The 20968-nt window shown below is 41.3% G+C and overlaps 1 protein-coding gene across 1 annotated transcript in view; it reads right to left on the bottom strand.

Annotated features, from left to right (window-relative positions):
- LOC126234302 (EF-hand domain-containing family member C2-like) overlaps positions 1–20968 on the bottom strand; it is a 240230-nt gene that overhangs the window by 7162 nt on the left and 212100 nt on the right. The gene's annotated exons all lie outside the window — the stretch shown is intronic.

Below are 20968 nucleotides of genomic sequence, written 5' to 3'. Positions count from 1 at the left end.
TTCGATGGGATTCATGTTGGGCGATCTGATTGGTCAGATGATTCGCTCGAATTGTCCAGAATGTTTGTAACGCTGGAAATGCATATCCTCCTATTTCCATCTATTGCACTGCAAATTTTTTTCCTTATTTTGTTACCTGAAGATATAACATTTCTGTACCTTTGTATATTGTAATTGTTTTACTATTTGTATATATATATGTGTTGATTTATAATTGGTTTGTTATGTGAATATTATTTATATTTATAAGCTGGGTGTGGCCTAGGGAAAACTATGCTATCGAACGAATACATCGATAGGTCGTGTGGAGAACCAAAGTGTTTAGGATCTTTGGTAGTGTTAACTCTGTCGCGTGGAGCGCGGGCAGAGGGGAGTCTGGCTGGGGTAGTGCAGTGGAGCAGGTGTGTTGTGTGACGCTCCCGCGAGTTGCCGCGCTTTCGGGGTTGGGCAGCATGTAATTGCGCTCGACTTGCTATGATAGTTTCTGACACGGTGTCGCGGACGGGAAGCATTAGCTGGCGCACATCAAGAGCCCGTTTCGCCTGGTGACCGTGTCGAGAAGAAGGAGCGCCAACATCCAGCTTCTGCAACAGCTACGGCCGACAATGAGTGACTGTCGCCACCTCCTCGATCGACGGCTTCAAACCTTCAATGAACCAACAAGGAAGACTGGAAGCACGTAAAGTTTTAGAACTGTATGACAGACCTCAGCTTTTCAAACTGTTCAAATCACAAAATTACAGCAACGTAGCATGAACCTTTGTTGCTCATTGTCCCAATTGCATTACCAAGCAGGGTCCCTTCCTTTTCCGGAATGAACCCGAGTGTCGTTGAAATTCAAACGCTAGCATCATTTGATTTCACTGCTTTAATTTCAAAGTTCAGTTAAGGTATTCATAACTGGCTACAATATTTAGATTACACAAGCACAAATTAAGAGTGCGAGTTTTGTTACCGTATTTTAGCTTACCTGTGACTGCAGCTCAGCTTGGTACGTACTAAACTTTACTATTGTTAATTGTTCAGAATCATTTAATTCAAGTTCAAAGTTAAATCTCTTATTTCTAAATTGCTTAGATTCAAGTAGCTTTTGAAATGATTGTTGAGGTAGTCCAAGACTAACCATATTTTACTGAATTTCGATGTGCTTCAGAAAGAAAGCTCACTATTAACTTCAGTCACTAAATTAACTTTCGATTTTCCGTTTTTATTAATTCATTTGCTAAATTAAGTCAGAGTGTAGCGAAATTTATTACTTCTGACAAACTTTCAGTTTTCACACTACACGTGTCAACCTTCAGTTGCCACACTTCTAGTGCTAATTATATGTGTAATAACCTTTCTTTTTCAGTTACTATAGTAATCGTCCTTAGGACTGGCGACCGTAATTTCCCCCAGATCTCAAATATCTAATTACCGCTAGTTAATTGTTAACGTAACGGCCGCACATTTACTTTCTTTATTAACTTTACCCCTTTTCAAAATTAATTTCCACCAGTTTCATTTGCGATTTTTCCTTTCATTTAGATGTAACTCTTTCCTCCCTCTTTATCGACAGATTAACTTCGGTGACGATTGCTTTTCCTAAATTTCCATTAGGTACACGCGGTTTAATTTTTCACTGTCATTAAGGTCGATAAGTGAGGGGGAGGTTACATGTTCTCCAAACCAGTTGTGAACAGTTGCGGCCTGGTGAATGGCACATTGTCATTCATAAAAATTCCATCGTTGTTTAGGAACATGAAATCTCTAAATGGCAGCAAATGATCTCCAAGTAATCGAACATAACCATTTCCTGTCAACGATCGGTTCAGTTGGACCAGAGGACAAAATCCAATCCACGTAAACACAGCCCACACATTATGCAGCCATCAGCAGCTTGCACAGTATCTTGTTCATAACTTGGGTCCATGGCTTCGTGGGGACTGCGACACACACGAACCCTACCATCACCTCCTATCAACTGAAATCAGAACTCATCTGTGTTTTCCGTTAGCCTAGGGCTCAGCCGACATGGTCACGAGCCTAGGAGCGGCGCTGCAGGCGATGTCACGCTGTTAGCAAAGGCACTTCGGTCGTCTGCTGCCATAGCCCATTTACGCCACATTTCGTCGCACTGTCCTAAAAGATATGTTAGTCATACGTCCCACATTGATTTCTGTGGTTATTTCAAGCAGTGTTGTTTGTCTGTTAGCACCGGAAGTCTACGGGAACGCCACTGTTCTCGGTCGTTAAGTGAAAGCCGTCGCTGCGTTGTCCGTGGCGAGAGATAGTGCCTGAAATTTGGTATTCTCTGCACTCTCTTGACACTGCGGATTTCGGAATATTGAATTCCCTAACGATTTCCAAAATGGAATGTCCCATGCGTCAACCTCCAACTACCGTTCCGCGTTCAAATTCTGTTAACTCCCCTCGTGCGGCCATAATCACTTTAGACATCTTTTCACACGAATCACCTGAGTATAAATGACAGTTCCGCTGTGTGCTGCCCTTTCATACCTTGTGTAAGCGATACAACCGCCATTTGTGTATGTACATATCGCTATCCCATGAATTTTGTTACCTCAGTGTAAAAACGTTTCGTGTAAAATTTTATGGATATCAATGACACAACTTGATTTGATTTATTTATTTAATATTGTTTTACTTATTGTGGCATGATTAGAGGCATCAAGCTTTCTCTTACAGCTAACAACGCACTACATGTTTTACATTGCATCCATTATCTTACATCTCGCATATAGAATTCAGCATTTAGAAATAACTGTCATATAAATATTGGAAACAGTAGTGGCTGTAGCAGAGAAAAACACAGTTTATATTCGTTCATGAAAATTATAACAACACGAACAAATTACAGGAAAGTCGAGTTCGTCTATGATAGCTGACAGCAATGGACATGAGAGGTGGCGTGGGAGAGGGAGAGAAAAAGGAATGTGATAAAACATGATTAATGAGAATATGGGAAAAGAAAGTAGCTTGACTGAAAAATTAAAATATGAAGAAGCGTAACTGGGAGAAGATGGGAGCATTTGTTCTAATGTTTGGCAGAGGGTAATCCACCCATTTTTGGGGAAACTTTATGAGACTGAGAAAAGGATGTTCTTCAGTTTTTTCTTAAATGCAACAGGACATCGGATTGTGAGCACAGAGCAGGGACGTTTATTGCACAAGGGGACGGTAGCAACAGAGGAGGAATTTGCGAATGTTTTTGTTTTACATGTGGGCACAACTAGGGTACTAGATAAGTGAGACCTCATGTTCCGGTTGTAACCAGATAAAATGCGTGATACAGTTAGAGTGTGATGTGCATCCGCACTGAAGTGTTCCTTGGCCGCCTTCGCCTTAATTATATATGTGGTGCCTGTTCTTTCGGACATGTCACCACATATATAATTATGGAAAGGACGCCCAAAGTCAGATATAAAAGACATCACTAATATAATTATGGCGAGGACAGCCAATTATCATTGCGAATGCATACCATGCTCGAACTCTTACGGGAATCGCAAAACGTCGCGAGGCAGTGGGCGCATCATCAGTAGTGTGTGGGTAAGTTGAGAATTTGGGTCTGACAGGAGGAGTGCTAGGACAGTCCATGCAGTTGCGAAGAGCATTGTGTCCTCATCTCGGAGAGGTCTGCGCATCTGACTAGCAAGCAGGAGACCCGGGTTCAAATCCCAGTCCAGCACAAATTTTCAAGCTCCGCCGCTGGTTAAATTAATTCCCACTGGCGGCTAATGTCATTAATTCCTTTGTGTCTTACTTCATAGTGGCTATGGGATCAAAATGGTGTCTGTTCTGGACGTACCCAAAGCCCATACACCGCATATACCAATTGTCACAGATGCTGGGGCTGGGTGTAGTGAGAAAACATCCATTCACGTGGCAACAGCTTATAAGTACCGTCGTGGCCGCGCTTCCTGGAAATTGAACAAATTTTTAGTATTGTGGTGAGTTATTTTTTAATATATTTCTATAAAATTTTCCCAAGTCCTAATTGTGTATTAAAAACAAAGGATCTCGATCATGCAGTTGAAACAACAGAAGGTGAAGTGCAATTGATTGTCCTTTTTATCTTTGAACGGTCTCCTTTCTTCTTTGAACAAACTGTCATTCTAAAGTAAGAAGCAATTCCGGTGACTCTGGATATCACTTTAAACTTCATCCAGGGACATATCTGAAGGGACGAATGTCTCCACTTCGTAAACTCATGATCTAATGTCCTCCATAATTATAGCAGCACTTTCACCGATTCAGTTGGTTCCTCTTTTTAGTCTTTGCTTCTAGAATAGTACTGCAAGTCAATAGGATGGACTATCCTGTGTTCCGAAAACATATCGTGATTTCCTTGTGCTGATCTATTGTCCCAACGAATAACAGATCTTTATATAACTTATAGAACAGCCGATTTTATATCACCTCGGTCTTTGGGAAATATGAATTTATAATCCTTCATAACGTCTTGGAGTGCTAACTGTCCTTCATCTTCATTTGGTTCCAAACGTTCACATATGAAGTTCACCCAGGCAGACATCATCTTTTGGTCGCCCACCGCTGCTGTGAATTGCAGCATCAGATTTGAAAGACCTAATCGCACAATTACTATGTTATTTACATTCAGCTACAAGGAGATCTTCAATATGCCCTACTCGGCATTTTACTTGAGTTCCCCAGTCATTATTCCGTACTGTCACTATTTCCAGTGTCGATTTTGAGAATGTCTTCGTAATGGTCACGAACAATATTAAACAAAAAATCGGTTTCATCACCTTATTTTTCACATAATCCTGTGATACGCCTTCCCCACAAATAAGCAGATTGGTTTAAGCTCAACATTTTGAACTGACGATCGATAAATGTGGGATTCGTTTTACATTGTATCCGTTCCAGCATTGGTCCTTCTAATACGATTTCTTGCACTTCTCATGAACAACAGAATATGTTTGCTATCCTTTCTTGTCTTAATCATCTCAATAAACGTTTGTATGCCTTGTTTCCTCACCGTGTGAGAACAGCCTTCTCTTCCCTGTCGTTCCCGACTGGCGTGCCAGCGCTGACGTTATGCCATAACAGAAAGTGTTTTGGATGGGGCAGATCTGGCACGGTGAGGAAACAAGGCATACAAACGTTTATTGAGATGGTTAAGACAAGAAAGGATAGTAAACATATTCTGTTGTTCATGAGAAGTGCAAGAAATCGTATTAGAAGGACCAATGCTGGAACGGATACAATGTAAAACGAATCCCACATTTATCGATCGTCAGTTCAAAATGTTGAGCTTAAACCAATCTGCTTATTTGTGGGGAAGGCGTATCACAGGATTATGTGAAAAATAAGTGAGTCAATCGCACGCCGACCGACCTCCCATCGTATTTGATTAATTGTTATAAAATTCATTAATACAAGTTGTTTGTTTGTGTAGCGAACCGAGTAGGTAGGATTCCTAGACACAACACTTTCACTACAAATAAGACATTCAGATGTCACAGTGGCTTCCTCTGACGAACGTAACTAACTGACGCCATCTCCACTGCCAGATTTAGCAGAGCCCAGTAAAACACCCGGCAGAAAGTACAGGTTTCCAACAGAGGGACAACAAACTACAGAGAATTATTGTACTGGCAACTAAATGAAACAGAAAGAGTGAATACTGGAAGAAACCACTGAATGGAAACTAAAAATTGATTTCATTTACCAAATGATGTCCAGAAAACTGATAAATAGTGATATTTACTAACCAACAAGGTTTTCCGACACTCTGTTTGACTTTCTGAAAACATCTTATTGTTCCACAACTTTCCTTCTGGAAGTTTTTTCGTCAAATTGGCGCACTCTCAGATACTGCACTTTTATGGCGACGAAACAAGTGTTTATCGAAAGTTGATAAACTAGCGTTTTCTGAACAAGTGAGGTAGTAACAATGTTTCATGAAAGCACACTATAGATACGTTCACATTGAAATGTAGTGCTTATTTGTATTAATGAGGATGGAATTAAATTAATAGTGTTCCAACACATTTATTCAGTTAATCGCTACGTTTGGCAGCAACCTCAAACAGAACACAAACGGTACGACGACTTCAGACTTCCACCGACAAGTATCGATGAGAAAATGGGGGTGGAACTGAAAAGAAAACTTTTACAAGCTGTTGTGAAATCAGTAGGACTGTGTGTCGGTAAACGTCTTGCAATAGCCAGCTATTGCGAACGTTAGCGACCTATGTTACAACATGCTTAATTTTAAATCCATTACTAGTGACAGGTACCACAGATACACGTTCCTATTCTGCGCTTTCGCGAAACGTTACAATTTTCGTCTTGTTATTTCTAACACAGCACTGAGAGGGACGGCTTAGTGCCTAATGCCCTAGCATTAGGAAGACCCGAGTTCAATCCCAGATTCGGATATTCCGTGGTCTTCCATTTCAGTCTAGGAGAATGGCGGGATGGTTCCTTGCGACGTCAACGCTGCTTCCTTCCCCTCAAGTTACTATTACCACAGCTGTTGAAGATAGGTAAAACACTGAACTCACTTTCTCACCTCTATCATACCACATGATAATTTGGCCTTCGAATGCAAACCGTCCGTGTGTTGTCAGCTCTGAGCAACATGAAAATTCTTTTCCATGTACTTCTGCTCTCTTCGTGACGCTCATTGTGCTACTTTCCTCGCTCACTAATTCATTATAGCCTGAAACTACACCACTTGTTGGAAAGATGTGGATAGCTGACATGTATGCGCACGTGTTCACTGCCACGTCTAAACAATGTTATATAGTGCCTTTACTACAAGCCCCCTTTATTACGATGTCGCTTTGTTTAAGGTTCCGCAAGGTAGTATTATAGCCCTCTGGTTTTTCTTAGTCGTGTACACGACTTAGGAAACAATCCTGAGCAGTCGCCTTAGGTTGTTTGCGGATTATACTGTCGTTTATTGTTTAGTAAAGTCATCAGAAGATGAAAACAAAGGTATCTCTATGGTGCGACAATTGGAAGTTGACCCTAAATAATGAAAAGTGTGAGGTCATCCACGGCAGTGCTAAAAGGAATCCGTTAAACTCCGGTTACACGATAAATCAAATCTAAGGGCCGTAAATTCTACTAAATACTTGGCAATAAAAATTACGAACATCAGTCGGAAAGAACACATAAAAATGTTTGGGGGGGGGGGGAGGGGAAGGCGAACCAAAGACTGCGATTTATTTGTAGAACACATGGACGATGCAACAGATCTACTAAAGAGACTGCCTTTACTATGCATGTCCGTCCTCTTTTGGAATACTGCTGTGCATTGTGGGATCATTACCAGATAGGATTAACGGCGTACATCGAGAAAGTTCAAAGAGGAGCAGCACTTTTGTATTATCGAGAAATAGGGGAGAGAGAGTCACTGGCATGATACCGGGTTTGGGGGTGGACATCATTAACACAAAGGAGATTCCTTGCGACGGGATCTTCTCACAAATTTTCAATCACCAACTTTCTCCTACGTATGCGATAATATTTTGTTGAGGCCGACCTACATAGGGAGAAAAGATCATCATAATAAAATCAGGTAAATCGGAGCTCGTACGGAAAGATATAGGTGATCGTTTTTTCCGCGCCCTTTTCGAGAATGAAATAACGGAGAATTATTGTGAAGGTAGGTCGATGGACCCTCTGCCAGGCACTTTTAAGTGTGAATTGCAGAGTATCCAGGTAGATGTAGATGAGTGAACTATGCATCGGCACCGGCTTTCACGTTCTCCCTGTCCTTCATTTATAGCAACACATACTCTACACTGTCTGTGTGTGCATTCACCACAGCCATTTACACGACACAGATACACAGCTGACACTTAATAATAGCTCTGTGCAAGGCAACGGCAAACCATCTCAACTTGGTTCATGCCAGGAGCGGGATGCAGGATTCCTGCATTTGCTGCAATGCGCTCGTTTCCTGAGTGTTGTCACTGCTTCGACTTGACCTGATAAGATAAAAAATGTGGAGTTTCTCTTCAGAATCGGTGAGAGAAGGTAAAGGGTGGCGCAGTCAAAAGTAGGCTACCTCCCCTTTGAAAGGGAATGCAATATTTCGACTTCTCGAATAAACGGCTACAACAATGGACAAGTTTATGCAAAAATCCATTGTTAGAATTCCTCTTTCAGCATTTCAGTTTATTTCATTAGCGAAGTTAGACGCTTTTCTTTGCGGTTTGCAAAATTACTTTCGATAGTAGAAAGAAGTGAAATTGTGGAAGCATAGGTGCAAACAGCTTCGATTAAGGGAACTCACGAAATTTTCTGGGTCAGGTATCTGGATAGAAGACTTCCTGCAAAGAGAGCAATACAGAGTCCGTATAAAAACTGGCGCACCTACGGATCTGTGCAAAATGTAAAACCACAAAGAATTCATGCAGTTCGCACACCCGAATTTGTTGCAGACATTCGCAGAATTATTCGGGGCGCAAGGAAGACTACACATAAATTGGCCCAACAGGCGCATGTAAGTAGTAGAAGATGCCAGCGGATATTGAAAAGTATTAATCTGAAGCCATATCGTGTGGCGGTTGTGCTGCAATTGCCGGAGAATGGCCGCGCGGTCTGGGCGCCTTGTCGCGGCCCTTCGCGGCTCCCTTCGTCGGAGGTTCGAGTCCTCCCTCGGGCACGGGTGTGTATGTTGTCCTTAGCGTAAGTTAGTTGAAATTAGTTCAAGTAGTGCGTAAGCTTAGGGACCGATGACCTCAGCTGTTTGGTCCCGTAAGATCTTACCACAAATAGCCAATTTTTACGGGAGGATGACAGACAGAAACGTGTAGATTACTGCACGTGGCTTTTGAATAACATCAACGATGGTTGGGTAGACCCTTTCCATTACATCATGAGTGATGAAGCATGGTTTCATCTTTCCTGCCATGTGAATTACAGAACACGAGGCACTGGCCAACAGAGAACCCTGTGTGCCAGCAACCACTCCATGATGAAAAAATCGGCGTTTATTGCAGCGTTACAGGAACCTGCGTCATTGGACCGATATTTTTTGAGGCTACCCTTAACACGGTTGCATACATGTAAATTTTTGATACATTTTGTATTCAGCTCACTGAATATGAAAGACAATACTGCTTCTTCCAGCAAGATGGAGCAACATGCCACACTTCTGAGGTATCCCTGGAATGACTCCACGATGTCCTCACTGAGGGACGAACTGTCGGCAAACATTTATGACCACTACGTTAGCCGGATCTAACAACATGCATTTTTTCCTGTGGGGTACTTGAAGGGCGAGGTCTATGAAACAAATCCACACACAATACGGGAAGCCGGCCGGTGAGGCCACGTGGTTCTAGGCGCTTCAGTCCGGAACCGCGCGATCGCTACGGTCGCAGGTTCGAATCCTGCCTCGGGCATGGGTGTGTGTGATGTCCTTAGGTTAGTTAGGTTTAAGTAGTTCTAAGTTCTAGGGGACTGATGAACTCAGATGTTAAGTCCCATAGTGCTCAGAGCCATTTTTTTTGGACCAATACGGGAAATGAAAGACAACATTAGCCGTGAAGTCGTCGACTTTTATAACACCGAAAAGGCAGATAAAATACCTTTTGCATCATCCAAAATTTTTCGGCGTTTAATATCTGTTGATAACTTGTAGTGAACTTCTGATTCTGAATATGTAAGCTTTCTTACAGAAACTGTAGTTAATATGTAATGGATGTAATTGTGTATTTATTTCTGACTGTATATAATTGATTGTAATTATAATGTAAATATTGTAAATTGCTGGGTAATAGCCAAGGACAGTTTATTTTTAATGTATCGATAGCAACGACGAAATGGCAGTAGCTGTGTCATTGTTTATCTTTGCGTATGGAGCGTCTGTCGCGCTGCGAGCAGAGAGGAAGCAGAGTAGCTAGTCATGAAAGAGTGCGGAAGTGTTTGTTGGGCGCTCCCGCGGACGTGATGTGCAGCTAAGATAGCGCCAGTGTAGGCGCACTAAGTCCGTTAACTCGCGAGCATTGAGAACACGGTAAGAGTGGACAGGCGGAGGAAGCTGCAATTCTGACTGTTGCCAGTCTCATAATTATGCGTGGCTCTGCAGGCCACTCGGGTTCTCACCCAGCAGCAACAGCAATAGCGGCAGCTCAGAATTGTCGTTGGCTACGTTCTTAGTCGCTCGCGCAGCTATAACATCGTAAGACCGTAAAGTGACTGATATAGTATTGTAGAAGCATTTCCAGGAGACATTTCTTTCACAGGGTATGAGTTAACTTGAATAATAAAGGGTATGAGTTAACTTGAATAATAACCTGCAATAGTTAAAACTTCTAGGGCACCTGAGTTGTCATTGCCCGCTTATTGCCGGCCGCTGTGGATGAGCGCTTTTAGGCGCTTCAGTCCGGAACCGCGCTGCTGCTACGGTCGCAGGTTCGAATCCTGCCTCGCTCGTGGATGTGTGTGATGTCCTTAGGTTAGTTACGTGTAAGTAGTTCTAAGTCTAGGGGACTGATGACCTCAGATGTTAAGTCCCATAGTGCTCAGAGCCATTGGAACCATTGTCCTCTTATTACTAAGCAGGGTCCCTTTCCTTTCCATACAATCACCGAGTGTCGTAAGAATATGAAAATTGATTAACAATTTACTACCAGTTTTGTTTGGTAATGTCCAGTTTCAGTCTAAATTTTCTGCCTCAGTAACTATTCATTCTTGTATTTCATAACAGAGGTTGAACGAATTTGCAGTTTTGAGTATTAACTTCATTCACTTAAAGTAACGTAAAATTTCACTGGCAAAACTAATAACTAAAGATACAGCACAAATTAAAAGAGTGGGCAATGTCATTTATTCATTATGGAGCTTAGCGAGTGACTTCTGCTGGCTTGCTATGCATTTTATTGTCGTTATTTTAAAAGTAAAATCAGTTGCTTATTTACTTAAAGTAAATTCAATTCAGTCTTTCAATAATCAAAAGTAAATTCCTTGCTTTTTTCTAAGTTTTGCTTTACGTTACATGGAGGTTACTGAAAGTCATTTTTTACATAACAAATTTTTAATTACGTATATTTAATCGGTAACTTGATGAAACTTTACTTTCAAAATTTAGTATTTCAGAATAAAAAGTTAGCGTAAACTCAGTGCTTTCTGATTCAGTTGTTTTCTCGTGAACTGTTGTGTTGTGGAAAAGCGTGATTACCTTTTGTTGCCGCGCCAGTCATTAGTTTGTTAAATATCTCTGCCATTACCTTTCTCAAGAGTCTGGGGTTTCATTGCCCTGGCGGTCTGGCGACCTTTTTCTAATAATTTCCGGGTATGCAGCCGGATCCCGTCGACATTCTGCCACGATATTTCGGCCCAGAGACGTCCGGCCATCATCAGGTGAGTACACAACTACTGAAGAGCCCAGGTGCAGTCGCGGTATTTATGCCGATTCTCGCGCATATGAAATGTACTGGCATCCTACAGCGCATGCGTCAGGTGTTGTATTAAATATTACGTGGTACCTATTTCCTCCCAGTGTGGTTCGTGAGCGATTGCACTATATTCCAGCCACTTCAAAATTATCATCAGTGTTTAGACTAAGTTTATAACAGATTATTCCTCCAGAAGGGTCTGTTGTACACTTTCCTCATACTAACCCGTATTATTTTCCTTCGGTAGCAATAGCATTACTCACTGTAAAATTTTATTAGGCGTACGCGATCGCGGTCAATTATATCGCAGTCCAGTAGACCGATTAGGAAGGGAGAGGTTACTACACATCGATGTCGGAACTCAGGGTGTGTCTGAATATATGCTTAGACGTACGCAGGTGTGTATTGATGTTGCAGGGTGTCATTTTTCAACATCTTCTATACATGTGTTTTTCACTGTATTTTTCACTGTAAATAAATGGTAGGTCCATTTCAGCCCTTCGTTTCTGTAGTTACCTCGTTTTTTCCTTAATTCTTGCACGTGTTCCTTTTATCTGTGACACTCTGTGTACGTGGAACACACTGTCTAGAACAAGTGACTTGTAAGACCTCAGAGGTGCTCTATCCTAGTAACACGTGCGCTGTCAGGGGCTCGCATAGTTTTGAACTAGGAGTTAATTACGTGCGTGTGGTTTGTGGTTGTGCAGCAATGGAAATAATAGATAATCGGCATAACACAGTCCGTATATTTAACAATAAAATCGTCATACTCCTGCTTTATTAAACCCCATTTTATGTATCACAAATTATCAAAAATGTTTGTTTTGTTCCGCTCTAGTCTTCTGCGCATTGTTATGAAATAGTGTCACAAAACTGTCAGCAGAGATTGTTTGTTCTAAACAGTTAACAAATCATATCATCACACCAAACGACGTCGGCCACTAAGCAAAACAGTGGGATGACAAAAATTCATTTGTATTAAGCATAGTGATAATTTAGCTCACATAGTGTTGCTTTTCTCATCCTGTTCCACGTTCCTTCCATTAATTTGTGCAGCCACTATTCCTTTACAGAAATTTTGTCTGCTGTGTTTCAGTGCAATTTTATAAAGTTTTCGTACTTGTTTTAATATTTAATTCATTCAGGTATGCCAGTGTGTTCATTCTCTCCCACCATATGTAGCGGTATCGACCGTTAAACACGAATGAAGGTCAGGCTTTCCCATACGGTGTGTCAAGATAATTTACTGTGTGGCGTATTCCTGTGGAGCGTGTCGTGGAATATTGTTGTACCAGAAGCCAGAAGTCTAGGCCTTATAATAGGCCGCATTTCACTGTTCAACGTAAGCTGTAAATTTCTCGACAGCCTGTACACGAGGTCGCCTGCAACTGCGGGCAACTGTCAGTTCTACTTGTTGGTAATTCGAGCGATGGTAAGAACCTGCGACAATGCAAGGCTTCGTCTTTCCGTCTTGTGAAAATAAGACCTATAACATTTTACCAGTGTCAGTGTATAAATGAAGTAAATAAGGGTCCAAAAATTTTATTCAGTTTTATGATTTAGATTTATTAGTAAAAAGCACGCTGGTGCTAAAGTTAGTGAACTAAAATTTTGTTAGACGCTATTTCCGCATTTCATAGGGAAGTAAGATAATACATTTAGGGAAATACGAAAGGCGGGCGGGAGGGCATCAGTGATACAGGTTCCGCGTGGCCTCAAACCGGTTCTGCAGGGAGTAACTTTCATAGTAGACTACTAGAGGGAGTCGTAGAGATCAGAACCTTAGGGAAAGTCAGAGACTGGAATATATCTAACAAATAATCAATGCCGTAGAGTGTAAGTGCTATTCTGTAATGAAGAGAATGATGTACGACAGGACAATGTTGTGAGGCGTATGAAACCAGCTGGAACGACACTAAAGAAAACTGACACTTTCACTTATTGTTAGGGACAGTTCGGTCCGAAACAACAATAACTAATAGCATTTCACGGCATTCTGGTTGGGTCATGTGATGTACCTCGCTTGCTACTTTGGAGACTCGATATTGAATTGCCTTCTGTTGTTTTCGTATTATAACATGCGTGTTATGACAGCAAGCCGTTTCAAGGCAATAGCGCATTGAAGATTTATCACAAGCGTCACTCATGGGACGATTTATTACAAGCAGCTGTCAGTTAACAGCACACCAGCGAAAACAAAATCCTTTATGAGATCCTAAGATATACGCTATACTAATGGACAGAGCTGTATGTGAAGGGCGTGGTCCTGTGATTAGACCTAGAAACATGTGGTTATGGTATCAGAGGAAGCACTTTCGTGTCCTGTTACATGCTAACTTTCTTTTCCATTTTCGCATTCGTAAAGAATTCTGTTTGTTTCCTATTCACCTAATAGAAGCATGTTCTGTAATATTAGACGTTATTTACATACAAGAGTGTGCTCTCCCAGGAACGAGTTTCTTCGATTTTTTGACTTCAGTCTGATTTAACAAAGAGACGAAACTCTTGCAAGTGTAACGATCAGCATTAACATTTGTACTCTAGCTTGTTACTAATAATTTTTCTGTTTAATCCGAATACGTCGGAATTTCTGATGATGTGGATGGGCAGGAATCTAAGACAGCTCAAATTGCTGCGTTTGAAACAAGCAGAATTCATATTTCTAACCTTGTTTGTCAGAAATACTTTGCTGTTTATTCCGAATATGTTGGGACTTCTGAGGGTGTGATGAGGCACGAACCTAAGCGCACAGCTTAAATTGCGACGATCGAATTGTTAAATTCACTTTCGTGAATTCAGCGATCAAGACAAAGGTCGCACCACACGGCGATTGAAAATGAACTTTATACCAAAAAAGAGAATAGACATTGAAGTGGTTCAAAAGGAGTGTTCGATACGAGTCGTCGGTTTTGGCCAGTGACGTAATGTTAATGGCTGCTGTCACGTTACCTTTTGGTGCATATACGCTCTTAAGACCAAAAAAATCGACGCGCCAAGAAGGCATTTCCGAATACAATGGAAATCGGCAGGTGTGGTACACGTATACATACAAACAAATGATTACAATTTCAGAAAAATTGGATGATTTATTCAAGAGAAACACCTTCACAAATTGAGCAAGTCAATAATATGTTGGTCCACTTCTGGCACGTATGCAAGCAGTTATACGCTTGGTATTCGTTGATCGAGTTACTGGATGTCTTGCTGAGGGATGTGCCAAATTATGTCCAAATGGCCGGTTATATCGTCAGAATCCGGAGCTATTTGGAGAGTCCAGCCCGTAATGCTCTAAACGTTCTCAATTGGGTAGAGATCCGGCGACCTTGCTTGCCAAGGTACGGTTTGTCAAGCACGAAGAGAAGTAATAGAAACTCTTGCTGTGTGCGGGCGGGCATTATCTTGCTGAAATGTGGGCCCAGGGTGGCTTGCCGTGAAGGGGAACAAAATGGGGGATAGAATTGCTGTAAGGGAGCACTGGATGACAACCAAAGGGGCCCTACTACGAAAAGAAATGGTTCACCAGATCATCATACATCTTCGGACTGGAATCTCATTGACATGAGTAGAAATGTCTTTCGTGATGAGTCCCGCTTCGAAGCGAGCGCCGATGACCGCGAAGACGTGTCTGGAGATGCCCCAGACAGAGGTGGAATACAAGCCCACTACACAGCCCAACAGCCATGAGTGACAGGCTGGGGTGCCAGTTCATTTCACAGCAGGACCCCTTCAATGGTCATCTGTGGCACCCTTACAGCGATATTCCACGCCCCGTTTTGTTGCCCTTCATGGCAACCCATCCTGGGCTCACACTCCAGTAAGGTAATGCCCATCCACACACAGCAATAGTTTCTACTAATTGTCTTCGCGCTTGCCAAATTCTACCTTGGCCAGCAAGGTTGCCGAATCTCTCCTCAACTGAGAACGTTTGGAGCATTCTGGGCAGGGCCTCCAACCAGCTCGGGATTTTGCCGATCTAATGCGCTAATTGGACAGAATTTGGCACAATATCTCTCAGCATGACATCCAGAAACACTGTCAATGTTTGCCAAGTCGAATAACTGCTTGCGTAAGGCCCATAGGTGGACCAAAGCGTTATTGACTTGCTCGGTTTGTGAAGCTCTCTCTCCTGAATAAATCATCCTATTTCTTATGAAATTGTAATAATTTATTTGTCTGTAAATGTACATGGGTTCTACCGACTTCCGTCCCATTCGGATAATTCATTTGTGGTGCGTCGCTTTTGTTTTGTATAGAGTTTATTCACAGTTTTGTTGTTAGTTGAGTAAACCCACGAATTTGAAAGAAAGGAAAAAAGTTGGTTGTGGTGACAAATTAATCTGGAGCTTTACCCGAGGTATACACTAGGTGGGAAGATGACAATTTGATTGTTTGATTGTGAAACTGCGTACACCTAGTTGTAGTGACAGAATGATGTGTAGCTTCGCCCGAGGTCTCGGTTAGGTTCGAAGGTGACAGTTTGGTTGTGAGTTGGAGAGGCCAACGAATGTCATAATTGGGAAAAAAAACTGTAGTTTTGGTGACAGACTGATCTGCAGCTTATCTCGTTTGAAAAAAATCGCCAATAACATCACGCTATAGTCACCATATTGTTTATGACGTTTGTCGCATTTTTCCTAGGCCACTAGTTCAAAGCCAACGACTCCTGTCGAATATTCCTCTACATCTGATTGAGGTTATGGTGTCCAACTGTGTTTTGTACCACAAATTCCGTATTCCCCATTTCAGTTCTCGCTAAATGTTTAAGGGTAAACTATACTCTCACTATAACAAGCAACACTATTCGCCAAGACAACAATTCAATACACTGACTACTACAAATTACAATATAGTTTTCGGTAAATCTGTACAATACGTGAATGTACCTGAGGCAGAAGCCAAGAATGTATTGAAAATATGGACCAAGTTTTATTTCCTTCCCTTTTTCCCAAAGATAACCGAAAGAAAGCTTTTGACAATGTTGACTGGAATACTCTCTTTCAAATTCTAAAGGTGGCAGGGGTAAAATACAGGGAGCGAAAGGCTATTTGCAATTTGTACAGAAACCAGATGGCAGTTATAAGAGTCGAGAGGCATGAAAGGGAAGCAGTGGTTGGGAAAGGAGTGAGACAGGGTTGTTGCCTCTCCCCGATGTTATTCAATCTGTATATTGAGCAAGCAGTAAAGGAAACAAAAGAAAAATTCGGAGTAGGTATTAAAATTCATGGAGAAGAAGTAAAAACTTTGAGGTTTGCCGATGACATTGTAATTCTGTCAGAGACAGCAAAGGACTTGGAAGAGCAGTTGAACGGAATGGACAGTGTCTTGAAAGGAGGATATAAGATGAACATCAACAAAAGCAAAACGAGGATAATGGAATGTAGTCAAATTAAATCGGGTGATGCTGAGGGGATTAGATTAGGAAATGAGACACTTAAAGTAGTAAAGGAGTTTTGCTATTTAGGGAGTAAAATAACTGATGATGGTCGAAGTAGAGAGGATATAAAATGTAGACTGGCAATGGCAAGGAAATCGTTCCTGAAGAAGAGAAATTTGTTAACATCGAGTATAGATTTAAGTGTCAGGAAGTCGTTTCTGAAAGTATTTGTATGGAGTGTAGCCATGTATGGAAGTGAAACATGGACGATAACCAGTTTGGACAAGAAGAGAATAGAAGCTTTCGAAATGTGGTGCTACAGAAGAATGCTGAAGATAAGGTGGGTAGATCACGTAACTAATGAGGAGGTATTGAATAGGATTGGGGAGAAGAGAAGTTTGTGGCACAACTTGACTAGAAGAAGGGATCGGTTGGTAGGACATGTTTTGAGGTATCAAGGGATCACAAATTTAGCATTGGAGGGCAGCGTGGAGGGTAAAAATCGTAGAGGGAGACCAAGAGATCAATACACTAAGCAGATTCAGAAGGATGTAGGTTGCAGTAGGTACTGGGAGATGAAGAAGCTTGCACAGGATAGAGTAGCATGGAGAGCTGCATCAAACCAGTCTCAGGATTGAAGACCACAACAACAACAACCGCAGTGACAAAATACACTATTCCATGAATCATTTTCTACAAATTATTCCAGAAATATTTCACATGTAAACATTGTCCTTTCGTAATGTCTGCCACAGCGCCCAGAGATCACCGAACATAAAAGGTGCAACGCCAGACCGCTCACAGGCTCTTCCAAAATGAAGAAATCCTATTGGCTCTCGCTACCCTGAAATGCTACTGATTATTCTCGTTTCGGGGCGAGTTGTCCCTAACGATAAGTAAACTTTCAAAAGACTAACATCAGTCTCTTGGTGTGCCATTTCTTTGTCGAGGAACGTTCCAGATCTGAAAGCCAGTTAACAAGAGGAAAAAAAGAAGTGTAAGCACGACTCGTCGTCTAAAGATTCAGTACGAACTTAGTTAATGTATGTAGATATTTCATCTATGGGTTTTGATTAGTGAGTTGGCTAGAATCAAAATATGTGAGATAAATATCCGTATATTCTGAATGTACTGACTTATAAGCTTAAATTTTTTATACCACCATAATACTGTAGAGCTTAAAATTAGTATTTGACAGAAATTTAAGCTAGTTACCTCTATCTATTCCCGAGAAAAAGGGGTCTTAAACACATGCACAGACTGGTGGATAATTAAGTGATTCTGTTTTTACCGGCTGGGGTACGGAACTCTAAAAAATAGTACATTAGGTCTCAATAAATATGTTGTTGTTGTTGTGGTCTTCAGTCCTGAGACTGGTTTGATGCAGCTCTCCATGCTACTCTATCCTGTGCAAGCTTCTTCGTCTCCCAGTACCTACTGCATCCTACATCCTTCTGAATCTGCTTAGTGTATTCATCTCATGGTCTCCCTCTACGATTTTTACCCTCCACGCTGCCCTCCAGTGCTAAATTTGTGATCCCTTGATGACTCAAAACATGTCCTATCAACCGATCCCTTCTTCTAGTCAAGTTGTGCCACAAACTTCTCTTCTCCCCAATCCTATTCAATACCTCCTCATTAGTTACGTGATCTACCCACCTTATCTTCAGCATTCTTCTGTAGCACCACATTTCGAAAGCTTCTATTCTCTTCTTGTCCAAACTAGTTATCGTCCATGTTTCACTTCCATACATGGCTACACTCCATACAAATACTTTCAGAAACGACTTCCTGACACTTAAATCTATACTCGATGTTAACAACTTCCTCTTCTTCAGAAACGATTTCCTTGCCATTGCCAGTCTACATTTTATATCCTCTCTACTTCGACCATCATCAGTTATTTTACTCCCTAAATAGCAAAACTCCTTTACTACTTTAAGTGTCTCATTTCCTAATCCAATTCCCTCAGCATCACCAGACTTAATTCTACTACATTCCATTATCCTCGTTTTGCTTTTGTTGATGTTCATCTTATATCCTCTTTTCAAGACACTGTCCATTCCGTTCAACTGCTCTTCCAAGTCCTTTGCTGTCTCTGACAGAATTACAATGTCATCGGCGAATCTCAAAGTTTTTACTTCTTCTCCATGAATTTTAATACCTACTCCGAATTTTTCTTTTGTTTCCTTTACTGCTTGCTCAATATACAGATTGAATAACATCGGGGAGGGGCTACAACCCTGTCTCACTCCTTTCCCAACCACTGCTTCCCTTTCATACCACTCGACTCTTATAACTGCCATCTGGTTTCTGTACAAATTGTAAATAGCCTTTCGCTCCCTGTATTTTACCCCTGCCACCTTCAGAATTTGAAAGAGAGTATTCCAGTTAACATTGTCAAAAGCTTTCTCTAAGTCTACAAATGCTAGAAACGTAGGTTTGCCTTTTCTTAATCTTTCTTCTAAGATAAGTCGTAAGGTTAGTATTGCCTCACGTGTTCCAACATTTCTACGGAATCCAAACTGATCTTCCCCGAGGTCCGCTTCTACCAGTTTTTCCATTCGTCTGTAAAGAATTCGCGTTAGTATTTTGTAGCTGTGACTTATTAAACTGATAGTTCGGTAATTTTCACATCTGTCAACACCTGCTTTCTTTGGGATTGGAATTATTATATTCTTCTTGAAGTCTGAGGGTATTTCGCCTGTCTCATACATCTTGCTCACCAGATGGTAGAGTTTTGTCATGACTGGCTCTCCCAAGGCCATCAGTAGTTCTAATGGAATGTTGTCTACTCCCGGTTCCTTGTTTCGACTCAGGTCTTTCAGTGCTCTGTCAAACTCTTCACGCAGTATCTTATCTCCCATTTCGTCTTCATCTACATCCTCTTCCATTTCCATAATATTGTTCTCAAGTACTTCGCCCTTGTATAAACCCTCTATATACTCCTTCCACCTTTCTACCATCCCTTCTTTGCTAAGAACTGGGTTGCCATCTGAGCTCTTGATATTCATACAAGTGGTTCTCTTCTCTCCAAAGGTCTCTTTAATTTTCCTGTAGGCAGTATCTATCTTACCCCTAGTGAGGCAAGCCTCTACATCCTTACATTTGTCCTCTAGCCATCCCTGCTTAGCCATTTTGCACTTCCTGTCGATCCCATTTTTGAGACGTTTGTATTCCTTTTTGCCTGCTTCATTTACTGCATTTTTATATTTTCTCCTTTCATCAATTAAATTCAATATTTCTTCTGTTACCCAAGGATTTCTATTAGCCCTCGTCTTTTTACCTACTTGATCGTCTGCTGCCTTCACTACTTCATCCCTCAGAGCTACCCATTCTTCTTCTACTGTATTTCTTTCCCCCATTCCTGTCAATTGTTCCCTTATGCTCTCCCTGAAGCTCTCTACAACCTCTGGTTCTTTCATTTTATCGAGGTCTCATCTCCTTAAATTCCCACCTTTTTGTAGTTTCTTCAGTTTCAATCTGCAGTTCATAACCAACAGATTGTGGTCAGAATCCACATCTGCCCCTGGAAATGTCTTAACAATTTAAAACCTGGTTCCTAAATCTCTGTCTTACCATTATATAATCTATCTGATACCTTTTAGTATCTCCAGGATTCTTCCAGGTATACAACCGTCTTTTATGATTCTTGAACCAAGTGTTAGCTATGATTAAGTTACGCTCTGTGCAAAATTCTACAAGGCGGCTTCCTCTTTCATTTCTTCCCCCCCCCAATCCATATTCACCTACTACTTTTCCTTCTCTCCCTTTTCCTACTGACGAATTCCAGTTACCCATGACTATTAAATTTTCGTCTCCCTTCACTACCTGAATAATTTCTTTTATCTCGTCATACATTTCATCAATTTCTTCATCATCTGCAGAGCTAGTTGGCATATAAACTTGTACTACTGTAGTAGGCTTGGGCTTTGTGTCTATCTTGGCCACAATAATGCGTTCACTATGCTGTTTGTAGTAGCTAACCTGCACTCCTATTTTTTTTATTCATTATTAAACCTACTCCTGCATTACCCCTATTTGATTTTGTATTTATAAACCTGTGATCACCTGACCAAAAGTCTTGTTCCTCCTGCCACCGAACTTCACTAATTCCCACTATATCTAACTTTAACCTATCCATTTCCCTATTTAAATTTTCTAATCTACCTGCTCGGTTAAGGGATCTGACATTCCACACAACGAT

Source organism: Schistocerca nitens, chromosome 2 (genome assembly GCF_023898315.1).
Source record: "Schistocerca nitens isolate TAMUIC-IGC-003100 chromosome 2, iqSchNite1.1, whole genome shotgun sequence".
Lineage (NCBI taxonomy): Eukaryota > Metazoa > Arthropoda > Insecta > Orthoptera > Acrididae > Schistocerca > Schistocerca nitens.
The sequence above is the reverse complement of the archived record's forward strand: the minus strand, read 5'-3'. Positions and strand labels throughout refer to the sequence as shown.